The 16,605-nt window shown below is 47.2% G+C and overlaps 2 pseudogenes; one reads left to right on the plus strand and one right to left on the minus strand.

Moving 5' to 3' along the window:
- The first annotated feature begins 801 nt into the window (after nucleotides 1–801).
- Nucleotides 802–11,397, plus strand: LOC138423759 (tumor necrosis factor receptor superfamily member 10B-like; annotated as a pseudogene).
- A 1,115-nt stretch (nucleotides 11,398–12,512) lies between these two features.
- LOC138423865 (cAMP-dependent protein kinase inhibitor alpha pseudogene) lies at nucleotides 12,513–13,657 on the minus strand (annotated as a pseudogene).
- Nucleotides 13,658–16,605: the final 2,948 nt, after the last annotated feature.

The raw sequence follows: 16,605 nt of genomic DNA on the forward strand, positions 1-16,605 counted from the left end.
GCTGCCCACAAGAGCTGGCTCCTTGGAGCTCCAGACCTCTGGATTGGCCCCAGGCCCAGCGAGCATCAGATCGTCATTTCTTTCCTTTCCCTTCCCTTTTCCCTCTGCCGACCCTCCTCACTCTTTTCTCTCTCTCTCTCTTTTTCTATTTTGCACTGCATTTATCTTTTAACACGTGTCCTTTGTAAATCTTTAAGTGTAGGCCTCACCTTCTCCCCACCACTGCCTTAAGCACCCTTACATTTTCTTTTCTCTGAAAGAAGAACAACTTCAAAATTGCTTCCAGCTCCTTGCACTTTATGAATAGAAACCATCAATCAACTCAGCTTGGGTCAGATTCTCACCACTTTCTTTCAGAGGGGAGTTGGAGGCTCTGGGTGTGGTTCACCACTGCTGCTAATGCTGCTAAGTCGCTTCACTCGTGTCCAACTCTGTGCGACCCCATAGACGGCAGCCCACCAGGCTTCCCCGTCCCTGAGTGTGCATTGTTAAGAAACTCACAGTGAGGAAAAATGTGCACACTTGGCACTGCTTTCTTGCATTGTTTGAGGCTCTTTTCAAAGTTGTTTATAGGTGCAAAGAAAAAAACATTAAGGGTCTGACAAAGTTACAGGAATCGTGAAAATGTGCATCTTTCATTGAACAAATTAGTACCAAAAATCTGGAAAGAAACAGCATTTTGTATTCACAAGAAGTATAGAATTAGCTTTTAAATTATCGATCGGTTTGTAATAGGTAGGACTCAAGTTGAACACCACTTGATGAATGGGTCTGGGTGCCTGTCAAGTATCCAGTGTAGCCATGCGCATTGTCTGTTGGGTAACTCCTTAGAAGTGGAATTGCTGGGTCAGTGGGTTAGATGCTTTTACACTTTTGTCTAGATAATGACAAGCTGTTCTCCCAAAGAAGACTGGGCCATTTTAACTCACACCAGGAGTCCACAAGGGTGCCCTATTTCCCTGCACCCTTGCACACTGAACTGTAACACTGTGCCAGTCTAAGAAGTAAACATGGGGCACCGTAGTGCCATGGTTTTGATTCTTCCATTCCAGTAGATTGTTTCAAGGATCCATGAGATTGCTGAGACTGGGAGTGGATAACCAGGAGACCCCAGGTTAGGTCACAGGGGAGGCCACAAAAATACAGACAATAAAAGGACTAACAAAAATCTTTACACAAATTCTTTCAGACAACAGGAGTTCTTCACTAGTTCTTCTAAGGCCAACATAACCCTAATACCTAAACCTAACGGAAACAGTTGAAAAGAAGAAAAAATACTTTTAAATACCCTTCCTAAAAACAGAGGCAAAATCCTTTACAAAGCAAATAGTAAACTGAATTCAGGAAGATTGAAAGAAGAAAACATACCATGACCAAATGGGGTTAATCTCAGGAATAAGTGTTGGGTTACCATCTGAAAATCAATCAGTGTTTTTCACTGTATTAACAGTGTAGAGGCTTCCCTGGTGGTCCAGTGGTTAAGAAACTTTTGCAGTGTGAGAGATACCCGTTCATGCCCTGGTCTGGGAGGATCCCACAGGCCTGGGAGCCACTGAGCCCACGTGCTACAGCTACTGAGCCCCCAGGCTGCCACTCCTGAGGCCTGTGCACCTGGAGTCTATGCTCCACAACAAGAGGAGCCACTGCAACGAGAAGCCCACACGGGAAAATCAAGAGTATCCTCCACTTGCCACAACTAGAGAAAGCCTGCGTGCGGCAACAAAAACCCAGCACAGCCAAAATAAATGAATAGATCTTTAAAAACTACAGCAGAAAACATCGCAATAAAGTAACTATCCTCTAATTAAAAAGTTAAAACACACACAAACCAGTGTAATGGAGAAAAACTATATAGAAAAACTAAACAGCTTAACAGATGCAGAAAAATAATTTGAACTGACGCGTAACCCCCTGTAATGAAAAGGTGAGAGTTGCTCAATCGTGCCCCAACAGTTTGCGACCCCATGGACTGTAGCCTGCCAGGCTCCCCTGTCCATGGAATTCTCTAGGCAAGAATACTGGAGTGGACTGCCATTTCCTTCTCCAGGGGATCTTCCTGACACAGGGATTGCACCTGGGTCTCCTGTGTTGCAGGCAGATTCTTTACTGTCTGAAAAAAGTCTCATTTTATCAGGGTAGAAGGGCCCTTCCTCCATATGATGAAGGCCACTCCCTCTTGGAGTCACATCAGAGATTAGGATAACTGAGGAAGGGGCATGAGGGAATGTTTTGGAGCAAGCTCATTTCCATGATCTAGATAGAGGGTTTGGATTTCCCAACTGTATGCATTAAAAAAAAAAAAAAAAAAGCTCTTTGAATGGTACCCTTAAGATTGTGCACTTCCTTCTTTGGAAATCTTAACATTGAAATAAACTGTAAAGAAATATTGAGATCGAGTTACTGACATAATGCCAATGTATTAAGAGTTGCAGATATGAATTTCATCATAAAAATAAGACACTTAGAATGGACAGAGGGGGCTGGATAGAGAAAGAAGTATGTGATACACCTAAGTTACAGAACTTAGATGATGAGCATATATGCGTTTAGTGAATGAATCTTACAACTTTGTTCGATGTTTGAAACTGTTCGTAACAAAACATTGAGGGAGAGAGTCTGTGAGAGGAGAACCAGGGAAGAAAGGAAGGCACAGGATTGTGAGGGCAGGGAAAGGAGAGTCCACCAATTTGGGGTGACTCAGAGGAGGTCCAGACTGCGGAAGGGATGATTAGGGGACACATATGAGCTTAGCTGTCCCCAAGTATTTAACAGGTTGCACTTTATCTTGTTTAGATCCAGGCAGTTGTACTGGGCTAAACATAAGCTGTTTCCATTTTAACTTTGTTTTTCTTTCTTTTTTTTTCCTCTTAATGTCACTTTCTACTTTAAATCACTCTCAGATTAAAGTTACAAAACTATACAAAACCCTTTGTTTCCTATATCATCTGAAACATAGCTGCTGACATGACAGATCCCATGACTGGACACTTGAATGTATATTTCCCACAAATGAGGACAGTCTCCCCCCAAATGACTATACAATCCTGAACATCAGAACACTATCATCAACACATTAATCCTGGTCAAATCCTCAGACCCCAGTGATTTCAGACTGGCTCCATTGTGTCATTTTTAGCACAGAGACTTGGCTGAAAACCCTGTATTGCTGTTTCTTCTTTGTCCATGTAATTCTGCTATTTTGTGGAGCACTGACAGCTTCCTTTTGGGGACAGCTTGTTGGATTAAACCACAACTTCATTACTCAATATGTGATTCTATATCCTGATTATGAAAAATTGTATGCATGGCAGAACCCTCATTTGTGAAAATGTGTGTGTGTGTGTGCATGCACATGTGAGAAAGAAAGAGAGAGAGAGCCTGAGAGTACTCACACATGTGGTCAAATAGAAGAAGTCAAGACACAAAATACTGGATGTCTTCTCTAATCAAGGGGATGTCTGTGGCTTCTGTATTCTTATAAAAAAAAATTTCCTTGGCTATACTTTCTGGGCGTCCCAGGTGGTGCTAGTGGTAAAGAACCAGCCTGCCAACACAGGAGATGCAAGAGACTGAAGTTTGATCTCTGGGTCAGAAAGATCCCCTGGAGGAGGAAATGGCAACTCACTCCAAAATTCTTCCTGGGAATATCCCATGGACAGAGGAGCCTGATGGGCTACAGTCCATGGGGTCGCAAAGAGTTGGACACATCTGAGCACATACTTTCTGGAATAAACATATTTTAAGGGGAAAGAATAGAGGGGAAAAAACTTAAGTGAAAGTTACTTGCTAGCACAAAAGGCCAAAGAACAAACGTAAAAGGAATGAGAGTTTAGAGCTGGGAAGAAAGGTCCCAGTTCTGTTTCATTTTGCAGGTAGTGGTCAAGGAAATGTGGGGTGGATCCTAGAAGGGGTGAGAGTGTGGAAGCCACTCATGCCTGTCCCTGCTTTGTCCCCATAGGTCAAACCTGCTTCAGCCATGTCTGTAAGGAAGGATGAAATTCCCCAGCAGTCATCAGCGCCACTGGAAGGGAGCCTCCAACAGAAGTTATGTCTACCAGGTAGATTCTAAGACTGGTCTCCAACCCTTGTCTCCATGTCTATGGGTTGATTTTGGCTGTGCTGAGGCTTTGCTGCTGCATGGGCTCTCTCTAGTTGTGGAGAGTGTGGCCTCCGCTCCAGTTGCGGTGCTTGAGATTCTCCCTGGGGAAGCTTCTCTTGTTGCCGAGCAGAGGCTCTCGGGCGCATGGGCTTCAGGAGTCGCAGCAGGTGTGCTCAGTAGTTGTGGCTCCCGAGCTGCAGAGCCCAGGCTCAGGAGTTGTGACACCCGGCTCAGCTGCTCCGCAGCATGTGGGATCTTCCCAGACCAGGGATCGAACCCACGTATTCTGCATAGGCAGGCAGATTCTTTCCCTCTGAGCCACCAGGAAAGCCCCTGACCTTTCTTTTCACTGTTTAATGTGCCAGCTGTGAATGTGACTTGGATGTGTGGCTTGTCATATATTTCTGTTGGCAGTACTGGTCTAGGGTATGTGGTAGACGAAGAATCAAAAGATGAAAGCCCGGTTGAGGAGAGTTCCCCTTGTGGATTCCACAGACGGCCAAAAGAGGCCTCCCCAGCCACACTGCCAGCCTCAGGGAATCCTGTGGGGTTTACTCACCAGCTTTTCCCTTCCTTTCCAGGATTCTATATGGGAGAAGCCAGTGGAGGTTGTGCCCCGTGCACCGATGGGACAGACTACACCAATCATTCAAACACCCTCCCTTCTTGCCTACCTTGCATGACTTGCAAATCAGGTACAGAACCTGTGGTCCCCTGTGCCTGCAGTTAGGGTGCTGGGTGATGAGATGGGATTTAAATGGGACGAGGAGTCAGAAACCTGATTTCCATCCCAGCTAGGTCTTCAGCTTGTCTTAGGTCAGTAAAATAAATGAAAACAGAAGTTATTTGCATGACGCATGCCAACTGGTAGGGAAGTCCCTCAGAACATCAGCTGGAAAGAGGAGAATACCGTGTCCCTTGATGGAGGGGGCTGGATGGTAACAGTGCAGAAGGCCTGGGGGAGTGGGGCAGGGCTGGGTTTGAGCTGTGTGATGTGTCTGATCCTGGGCCAGGCTCCTGTGGGCGCCATGCCCTTGCTCTGGGGTCTCAGCCTCTCTCAGCCTTCATGACCTGAGGTCCCTCTGCCTCTCCAGCAGGGCATCACCCATTGGGACATCACCTAAGGGTTCCTCTCCATCCACAGCGTCTCAGATTACACCTCACCCCACCCCACTTCTTGCTCCTCATTTGTGATCTAAAACATTTTTCTTCCCAACCCGGATGCAATCCGTAATGATGCCCAGTCCCTTTTGTATGCCTCTGTTGTGACACGTGAACAGTGGCTGTTCTATGGATGGTCTATGTGTGTTGCCACAGAAAATGACCCCAAAATTACTTAAAAAAAGATTAATGCATTTATTTTTGGCTGTTTGGGGTCTTTGTTGCGGAACAAGGGCTTTCTCTCGTTGTGGTGAGGGGGGCTGCTCCGTGCTGCTTCTCATCGTGGTGCACAGGCCCTAGAGCACAGGAGCAGTAGCTGTGGCTCCCAGGCTTAGCTGCCCCGCAACATGTGGGGTCTTCCCAGACCAGCGATGCAACCTGTGTCCCCTGCTTTGACAGGCGATTCTTAACCACTGGACCAGCCAGGAAGCCCTCCGAATTACTTCTTGAACTGAGTGGATGGAGATCTGAGTGGTGAAGAAGGGGTGAGAGACATATGAGGGAAACACACCCTCAAAACGTTATTTTTGGTCTCTAGGAGAAGAAGAAAAAAATCGCTGCACCCCCACCAAGGACACTGAGCGTCAGTGCAAACCTGGCACTTTCCGTGGAGAAGATGCACCTGAATTCTGTCAAAAATGCAGCACCAGGTGAGACACAGGAGCCTGGGGGGCTTCCAAGCCACAGGACACCCCAGTTTCCTTGTACCCATTTCTCTCCCCTGCTTCTGTGAAGCCCCTCCCAGCTCTCAGAGCTCCCTTGTGCCTGTGGGGTCACCACTGTTTGTCCTGCATGGCTTTCTCAGTGGCCCCTTCCCACGTCTCCTCGGGAGGGGCCTAGAAAGACGGAAGTGCTGACAGCAGACAGAAGTCATGATGAGGCCACGTGTGTGCTCCTTCAAGGTTCCTATAAAACCGGACCCAACTCGACAGGCCTCACACCCAGCCCCTTGTTCCCCAGTAGCACCTGAATCTTTCCTATTGGGGACTCAGGGGCCAGTAGTAATTCACTATCCTCTGATGCTCCAGTGTTGGCTGAGATTGGTAGGAAGAGTCAACAGGTGGATGAGAGGGCCTCGTAGTCAAGTTTGACTGGAGGATGAGTCAAACTTGTGCCCACACTCTTCTGATCTTGACCTGGACGAGGCACCCTCCCCCTCGTCACAGAGCTTTGCATGCAGCCCAGGGAGGCCAGGCGGGCCTTGCAGAGGAAGCTGAGCTCCTGAAGGACAGCTCTGAACACTCAGTAGGAGCCTGGGGGCCACAGTACACGATCCTGGATCCTTCTCCCACCCAGTGAGGGGGAGTGAGGGGACCCTCCCCTGCAGACAGCAAGAGCCTGTCCCCCCTCCACTGTCTTGTCAGGGGATCCAGGATGGGAGGCTGCCCCCTCTTTCTCCTCATCCAGCCAGCTGTCCCTGATGGGTCCCCTAGATCATCCCTGTGTCTGTACCCAGGTGCCCTGATGGGAAGGTCATGGTCACGCATTGTACCCCCTGGAGCAACATCAAGTGTGTGGACCAAGAATCAGGTACCCTGGCCCATGGGGAGGCCCCAGTTCCTGGAGAGCTAGGAACTCCCTCTCCCTCCTCAGGCACTTCAAGGCTGGTGATTAGAATTGTATCTGGAATCACCATTGTCCTAGTCGGATGTGTGGTATGGTACTTCTTTAACGGTAAGGTTCTAGAAGGGAAGGAGGAGGTGCTGGCTCCCTCCTCCATCTCCCCAATCCTCCTGTTCCTCCTGGCTTGTCTCTGATCTTGTTCCCCAGGAAACCCTTCCCACTTCACCTGGTCCTACAAAACCGTGATCACATCGGGCCCCCAACTCAGCTGACGGTCCCCTCTTCCCCCTGGCCGAGTCTGGTGGGAGGAGGCAGGAGAAGAGGGTGGTTCAGTAGCACTGCACAGAGATTTTACATGGGTTTCATTTTACTTCATTTTCTCCCTTCTCGTCTCCTCCCCGAGGGTTCTCCGGACTCAGAATGTCCCGCTTGCAGTCACAGGCCCGGGGCTCTTTGTTCAGCGTCTGAGCCCCCAGCCTGCACCCTGTCCCTAGGAAGGGAGGTGCGGCAAGAGGGCCCTCCCCACCACTCAGTGGCTGTCTCTTTCTTCTAGGGCTCTGATGAGTGCTGGCACAAGGTGATCGGTTTCTCCAGCATCTGGCCGCATCAGACCCTCAGTAACAGCTTCCGCCCCACAACAAGGCCCAGGGTGGACGTGGTCCTCGGTTTGTCCTATGCTGTTTTCCCTGACTCCCTCAACTGGCCTGAGGGCTCTAGGCTGAATGTAGGAGGGAGACTGGCCTGCTGAGAGCTGGCCTAAGGCTGCTTGGCAGCGCTGGCCCTGTCCTTACTGTTTGAGACACCCTCACTCTGCAGCCCCGGGGCGTGGGGGGTGTCAGGCAGGGGTACTCAGTTCCCCTTAGCATCACACCAGAGTCTGGGTGCCATCAGCAGAGCCCAGATGTGCTGAGTCTCTGCCCACCTGGGGGACACAGCACAGGAGTAGGTGGTAAGGCAGAACCCACTGTGTCCCCCCAGAAGCTGTAAGGGTTTGTGGGTTTGTGACTCCTGGGTCAGTGCCTTGCTTTCTCAAGGCCCTTTTCTGGCGCTTATGTCCCCCAAGAGTGTCTGGGGCTCTGGCCCATGCACACAACAACAGGCTGACCCATGGAGATTCACTTTCCATTCTGGTCCCTTGGCAGGAAGAGAAGCTGACAGGATAACCCCTAGTCCCGAGATGCAGCAGGCAGGCTGTCTGTTGGTGAGTGTGGGGCTCTGGCACTTCCGCTTGCTTGGGACTGTGGTAGAGACAGGGAGCGGCAATGGGTCAGGTCTCCTCTCCTCTGGGGAGGTGGTGATGGAGGGAGACCAGGGCATGGAGGGGAGGGCGCCCCACCCCCTGTTCTGGTCCACCGGCAGCTCTGATGCTGTTTATCATCTGTCTTGTCACCACATCCCGCGTCTAGACCAGGGCAACCGAAGGGTGATCACTCCTCCCATGACTGACCCAGTGATGGAGTCAGAGCTGCGTAATATTTTTCTGTGTGACTGTTACATACTTTTAAGCCATTCCTCATCATAGTAGGAATTTCACATTTTTTTGAAAGTATTATTAAGTTGAATCTACTTGAAGTAAAATTTTTGTCAACATGTAGAAGTATTTTCACTATGTATATGTGTGTGTGTGTGTATATATATACACTCCAGTATTCTTGCCTGGAGAATCGCCATGGACAGAGGAGCCCAGCAGGCTACAGTCCAGGGGGTCGCAAAGAGTCAGACATGACTGAGTGACTAAACGTCTATATAGATTATATGTTTACACACACACACACAGAGACATTTACAGTTTGGAGTCATATCATTTCAATAGCTTGGATGTTTTTGAGTATTACCTTAATTTATAAATTAATCTAGGAGGAATTGAGATCTTTTAGCTATTCTATATTTTTCTTATGAAAAAAGTTAGCATTTTAACTTAAGAGTTTTATAATACCTCAACTCCATGTGTGTTTTTCTTTGGTAAATTGCTCATTTCTTGTTGAGGCTGTGTCTTTGTATTACAATGTTCTATAACCTTATGAGTTTATCCAACTCATATCTCATTATAGAATTTATTGTCATCATTTTTAACATTCATCCTTCCACACATTCACATTTAAGTATTATTGTTGAACCATTAGATTTTATAAGAATACAATCATATATAAAATAATGACCCTTTTGTTCGCTCCCTTCAAAGATCCTGCATGGGTTTTGTTTTGCTTATGGCTGCATCTGCCAGAATTTCAGAACAATGTTTACTAGGCTCAGTTCTGTAATCTAGGACTCCCGGTTAAGACCAAGGCTGCTCTCCATTGTGTTTTACAGGAACCAGCAGCACCTGAAGGATCTCAGCGGAGAAGATGGCTGCTGGTTCCAACAGACGCCACTCACAGTGAGTGTTTTGTTCCTGGGCAGTGGATCAGGAGTGGAGGGAGGAGGGACACTGTCCTAATTTCTATCTCCATAGCTGTTAGGGCAACTCAGAGAGGGGATGGCTTGTCCCTGAACCATCAGGACTCTAATTCCCTCCCTCCCCCCTCCTCTTTTTCCCACCCTGCACCCCTCTGTCCTCTAACAGTGGCCCCCATCACCTCCCTGTCCTTCCCTCCTCCACCATCCTCTCTCCTCCCTGGTTGCTCAGGGCCGGGTTGACCCGCTCTGAGACATCTGAGAGGTTGTGCTGTCCAGCAGGGCACCCACTGGCCCAGGGAGGCTGTGGAGCCCCTGTCCATGCATTCGAAGTCTCTTGAATCATGTCCAACTCTTTGCAACCCCATGGACTGTAGCCTGCCAGGCTCCTTAGTCCATGGGATTCTCCAGGCAAGAATACTGGAGTGGGTTACCATGCCCTCCTCGAGGGATCATTCCAACCCAGGGATCAAACCCACATCTTACATCTCCTGCATTAGCAAGCAGGTTCTTTACCACTGGCACCGCCTGGGAAGGCCCATGGAGCACCTGAACTGTGGCTAAACCTGATGAGCTGTAGTATATAACTCGATACTGTAGTTCAAGGAGTTGGTAGAAAAAAGGACTGTAATTTGTCTCCTTAACAGGTTGTCTTTTTTTTTTTTTTTGTACATTGATTACATGTTGAGGGGCTTCCCTGGCGGTTCAGATGGTAAAAAATTTGCCTGTAATGCAAGAGAACAGGGTTCAGTCCTGGGGTCAGGAAGATCCCCTGGAGAAGGGAATGGCAACCCACTCCAGTATTCTTGCCTGGAGAATCTCATGGACAGAGATGCCTGACCAGCCACAGTCCATGAAGTCACAGTCAGACACACAACTGAGCAACTACATATTGCAGTGAAAAAAATTTTTAACTTACTTTTAATTGGAGGATAATTGCTTCACAATGCTGTGCTTGTTTCTGCTGTACAGCAACATGAACCAGCCATAGGTACACATATATCCCCTCCCTCTTGAGCCTCATTCCAACGCCCCCATCCCACCTCCCTTAGGTTATCACACAGCACCAGATTGAGCTCTCTGTTATAAAGCAACTTCCCATTAGCTATCTATATTACATATTGAAATGAAATTTTTTAGAATACTTTGAATTAGTACCATATTTTATGAAAACTAGTATTGTTATTTTTCATGTTTTCAGTGTAACTGTTAGAGAATATAAACTTGTGTTGGGTGCCCTCCTTATGTACTGTGGATGGTGGTGTGCACAGCATTTCACACACATGGCACTGAATCCGCAGCACAGTCCATGAGGCGGGTGGTGGTTGCTCCATTTTATGATTAAATTCTTGCTCAGAGTCTGTCCCCATCCAGCTCTACCACAGCGTCAGGCAGTGAGGCCGAGCGGGGTGTGAGGCCGGAGACCTTCCTCCCTCCAGGCCTCGGCTTTGTCCCCAGTGCAGAGGGGGCAGCCAGGGGGCCTCACCCTCCTGAGAAAGGCAGGTGCCCTCCTCTGAGGTCTGTTGCCCCTTGCTGTCCCACCCTCTGTCTCCTATCACAGATGCCTTCTCCTCTGTGACAGCAGTCTCCTCTTCCAGATGGGCCCTCAACCCCTGCTTAGGGCAGGACTCTCTGCTGACCTGGACTGCCCCCAGCTGCTCTGGGTGCTGGCGAAGTCCAATGCCCAGTGCCCGTGTGGCTTGTTTCTCTGCTGCTGGGAAGCAGGTCAGGGGCACAGAGCAGCAGGCTTACCAGCAGGGGGAGCTCCTCGGGTTCCCATCCTGAAGTGAAGGCCTGAATTGAGGGTCCTCTGCCTTTGTGAAAGCCTGTTCCAACTCTGTCTCTGTGACTTTCCCCCAACCTAGGCCTGAAGCTATTCTTCAGTGACTTTGCAGCTATCTTTTCCTTGTGACTTCTGTGATTCGCTCCTGAGGCAGTTGGGCCTCACATGAAATGAGATCCTTGTGGGCAGAGAATAGGCCTGGGTCTCTCCAGATGCCTTGTGTGAAATACTGCCAGTCACCAAGAAGGGACAGAGGACCTCAGTCAACACCCTGATGGATGCCTTGGAAATGCTGGGGCAAAGAGTGACAAAAGAGACCATTCAAGAGGGCCTGCTGAACTCAGGAAAGTATTAACATGTTTATGAAGAAAGTGAGACAGGCTCTGCTGTGCCCTGACTGAGGACCTCAGTCTTTCAGTTCAGGACACACTCCTAATAGGCTTCTAGTTTTTATGTGTATTTGTTTGAAATCTGTCATTCATGTTAATATGCATGCATTTAATGATGTAACTTATAATGAAAGTGTTAGTCACTGAGTCATGTCCAACTCTTTGCGACCCTATGGACTGTAGCCCACCAGGCTCTTCTGTCCATGGGGTTTCTCCGGGCAAGAATACTGGAATGGATTGCCTTTTCCTTCTCCAGGGGCTCTTCCCTACCCAGGGAGGCCTGGATCTCCTGCACTGCAGGCAGACTCTTTACTGACTGATCCACCAGGGAGGCCCCGTAACTTGTGATATACATCATTAAAGTGCAAACATCTTGTATGTCTTTGTACTTTTATTTTATTTTTTTTATCACTGGTGCCTTATTTATTACCACTGAGAAATGATTTCATAATACTGACCAGAGTGATTACACAGCTCATAGAAACTTTCCATTTAAGAACCACGATGTCAAAACACAGCAGAGGCCATCAACAGTATTAATAAGGATTTTGTCAGCTTCTAATGATGATTATTATTGTATCAGATTGCAATTCACACTAATTATTAGTAAAAGTTTACAAACATTAAAAAGTGCGTAATAACATTTGGATCTGATAGGGCTGAAAAAAGACATGAAAAATACAACACAAGGGCTTTACTTTTGTGATTGGTGTCCACATGATTGCAAGGTCATTTTCTCCATCTTTTTCAGCTCCATGGAGATAAGCTGTCCTCCAAATGTTAGTAGTATCATACAGCACTGTAAGAAATTTGATTCCAGAGAAGAAAATATTTCCAGTGCTTAGGATTATTTTCTATTCTCTTTCCCATATCCCCAGTTCTCAAAAATTCTCACAATTGGAAATAAAAATATTAGTCGGAAAAAGTTCCCCATTTGGGAATAAGACAAAATTTGCAGACTGAACTCTGGTCTATGCAGACACCAAACAGACTGAATTCAGGTAATATTCACATTAATGGATATTTTCAAATGTCTGTATAATAAGCAAAGGAGTCCTGATGAATCTGTTAGACTTAATTCATCAGCAGTGAATTAAGGGGATAGATTGTTTTAAAAAAAAAAAAGTGTGTCCTATCTTGTGTACACCACCACGCTATGGAGCAGAATTTTTAGGCAGCCCTTTAAAAAATGAGTGGTATAAAAATTCACAGTAATGTGCATCATTTTTGTTTTTCATAAGCAATCGAAGAAGGGGGGCAGTGCTGAGCATCTATACTGTACAATACAAAACAGTGTAAATAACAAAGCAGGAACACACAGATACATGATGCTAAAAACAGTACTTTCTGGATGGTTCTTTTACTGGGTGAATACTCAGGCCAGAGATATTTAAACTCTGGGATTCAACCAACCCTTTGCTATTAGACACAATTAAATCCTCTGACATTGTGAGGGGCCAGATGCTACAGGAAGAATCATCATCTAGATCACTGCTACTCTCTACAAGCATTTCATCATATGGTCAAGTGAAAGGATCCGTACAAAAATGACATCCAAACACAAGCCACATGATTTCAACCATTGCTAATGCCAGAGGTAGAGAAAAGTCTGTCTGCCGCCACAGCCTCTGCCCCCACTTTTAACATAACAAGCAGGTTCCTGCAAAGCAGTACAGCCATTTTCTTCTTCCCCTTTTCACTCTTGGAAATAAATGCATTCCAGCCAGGTCTGGAGATTGGAGACATCGTCAGGTGTTGAAGAAGGTCAAAGTGGAGTGTTAACTTTCAGATTTTGCTGCTTCTCCCTGGGCTTCCCCACTTTGTTCTGTTGAATTTCGCTGTGCATCTTCTTCCCCTTCTGTCTTGTTGATATCAAGACCTGCTAATTTCAAGGCTAATTCATTGCTGTTGCCACTTGCAGAGGAAACCAGGATATCATGTATTGCATTTCTTCTACCCGTTCTTCCTGAAGCAATAAAATGTGCATTTGTAGTTTCCACATCAGTCATTGCTAACAAATATCCACATAGCAGGGGCTGATTGGAAACCTTCTTGTCCTCAGTTCATTGGCTATCCTGGATTACTTTTTCTTGAATCAGACCTCCAGACTTCTACCAGAAACTGTTCCTTTGGAGATACCAGGCCTTCCCAGAAACTCAGAAAACTTCTCGGGCGCGATCGAGGCAGCGCACGTCCCAGGCGTCCGCTGCCCCGGGCTGCAGTGCCGCCGCGCCGGGCGCTGCGTGGTCAGCTCGGCCGGCCCCCACCCCACCTCGTCTTTGTACTTTTATGTTTGTGCATATATTTATATGTGTAGAAAAACATTTTGCAAATATGATTTCTAGGTTTATGTGCGCTACCTGGTTGAGCACTGGCAATGCAAAGCAATTAGAAATACAAAAGGAGGGCATTCCCTGGCTCTTCAGTGGTTAGGACTCTGCGCTGAGAGCCCTGAGTTCAATCCCTGATCAGGAAGTAAGGTCCCACAAGCCATGAGGCAAAACCAAACAAACAAAAACCTACAAAACAGCAACAACAATGAAGGAGAGCAAGCCCACTGCTGGAGGAATTTGACCACTTTGGGATTGCCTGGCGACCTCTTTAGGGTCCAGGCTTTAAACATGTCAACTTTATAGCTGGGTGAATATTTGTATTTTTTATAGGGAGATGTTAACAAGTGAGCAGAGAGGGAGGAGAAGTGGCCCCCCGTGCTGCGTCTGGTGACCGTGAACTGGGCTGTCACTCCCCGGGCTTCCTCCTGCTCCTCTGGGAGGTTAGGGTGGGACGTGGGTTAGATGCGAGTGTCAGATAGTTTCTGTTATCAGTGACCTTCATTCCATCGGGGCTCAAGGAAGAGAGGACAGGGATCTGCCATGGTTTCCGGGAGGAAGAATGGACAGGCTCCTGGGTTATGTTCAGTGTTGGCTTGCTCCACACTAGATGGGCCCCCCTTGATACTGGTGCTCTGAGCCCAGAATTGGCTTTTTGTGTTTAAATTGGCTAACTAAGGATCTCAGCCCCTCTGTAAGCTTTGACTTTCTGCAGAAAAGACACAGAAATGCTGATTCTTAAATACTGTGAGAACTGACCTAAAATGCCTGCTATATTAGGGTTTTGTATTTTTTTTAATTAAAAAAATTTTTTTTTTACTTCTGCTAAATCCTTCTCCATAGTATTCGAATCACTGCAGGATAATTTAATGGCAGAAGCAATGCTCAGGGAGGTTTTTGGTCTAGTCCATCTCAAGGCCTGTATGCTGTCTTCCCTAAGGTTGATGTGACTGGTGTGGTCAAAACTGGAATTGCCTAAAATGTAGGTACAAATGGACACAGTGCGTGGAGGTCACGTGTGTCTGTAGAAGGGCCGCCCCCCGTGCCCTTGGTGCTGCCTCCCTCTGGCCCTGATGCCCCTCCCTGTCCTGGAGTCAGGTGTTTCCTGTCTTTGCTGTTCCTTCTGTGCAGGACACTCTGCCTTCATCCCCAGGAGACAGAAATGAATTCTTGGGACTTCCCTGGTGGTTCGGTGCTTAAGACTCTGCACTCCCAATGCAAGGAGCCCGGGTTCCATCTCTGGTTGGGGAACTGAGATCCCACATACCACAGCTAAGCGCGTGCTCCGCAACTCCTGAGCCCGTGTGCTGTGGAGCCTGCGCGTCACAGCCAGAGGAGCCTGTGTGCCGCGGTGAGGAGTCTGCACAGCTCAAACAAGTAAACAAGGCACAGCACGGATTGAAGCTGTCACCTGTATATTACAGAAAGCGTGTGCGTTTGTAGAACAGTTTAAAAGAATGAATAGTCCAGTGTCAGGTCACTTGTCCCTTTCTCAGAAGGCTTCCTTGAGTGCCCATCTAAAGTATCAGCCCCGTCAGTGTTTGTCACTTATTTACACGTTTACTGTGTACTTTACTAATGAGAACCTTCAAGAAACGTGACGTTCAGTTCAGTTGCTCAGTCGTGTCCGACTCTTTGCTACCCCATGAATCGCAGCACGCCAGGTATCCCTGTGCATCACCATCTCCCGGGGTTCACTCAGAGTCATGTCCATCGAGTCCGTGATGCCATCCAGCCATCTCATCCTTGGGCGTCCCCTTCTCCTCCTGCCCCCAATCCCTCCCAGCATCAGAGTCTTTTCCAATGAGTCAACTCTTCGCATGAGGTGGCCAAAATACTGGAGTTTGAGCTTTAGCATCATTCCTTCCAAAGAAATCCCAGGGCTGATCTCCTTCAGAATGGACTGGTTGGATCTCCTTGCAGTCCAAGGGACTCTCAAGAGTCTTCTCCAACACCACACTTCAAAAGCATCAATTCTTCATCGCTCAGCCTTCTTCACAGTCCAACACTCACATCCACACATGACCACAGGGAAAACCATAGCCTTGACTAGACAGACCTTAATCGGCAAAGTAATGTCTCTGCTTTTGAATATACTATCTAGGTTGGTCATAAATTTTCTTCCAAGGAGTAAGCGTCTTTTAATTTCATGGCTGCAGTTACCATCTGCAGTGATTTTGGAGCCCTAAAAACATAAAGTCTGATACTGTTTCTACTGTTTCCCCATCTATTTCCCATGAAGTGATGGGACCAGATGCCATGATCTTAGTTTTCTGAATGTTAAGCTTTAAGCCAACTTTTTCGCTCTCCTCTTTCACTTTCATCAAGAGGCTTTTTAGCTCCTCTTCACTTTCTGCCATAAGGGTGGTGTCATCTGCATCTCTGAGGTTTCTGATATTTCTCCCGGCAATCTTGATTCCAGCTTGTGCTTCTTGCAGTCCAGCGTTTCTCATGATGTACTCTGTATAGAAGTTAAATAAGCAGGGTGACAATACACAGCCTTGACAGACTCCTTTTCCTATTTGGAACCAGTCTGTTGTTCCATGTCCAGTTCTAACTGTTGCTTCCTGACCTGCATACAGATTTCTCAAGAGGCAGATTAGGTGGTCTGGTACTCCCATCTCTTTCAGAATTTTCCACAGTTTATTGTGATCCACACAGACAAAGGCTTTGGCATAGTCAATAAAGCAGAAATAGATGTTTTTCTGGAACTCTTGCTTTTTCCATGATCCAGCGGATGTTGGCAATTTGATCTCTGGTTCCTCTGCCTTTTCTAAAACGAGCTTGAATGTCAGGGAGTTCAGGGTTTACGTATTGCTGAAGCCTGGCTTGGAGAATTTTGAGCATTACTTTACTAGCATGTGAGATGAGTGCAAATGTGCGGTA

The sequence above is a fragment of the Ovis canadensis genome, chromosome 18 (genome assembly GCF_042477335.2).
Source record: "Ovis canadensis isolate MfBH-ARS-UI-01 breed Bighorn chromosome 18, ARS-UI_OviCan_v2, whole genome shotgun sequence".
In the NCBI taxonomy this organism is placed as follows: domain Eukaryota; kingdom Metazoa; phylum Chordata; class Mammalia; order Artiodactyla; family Bovidae; genus Ovis; species Ovis canadensis.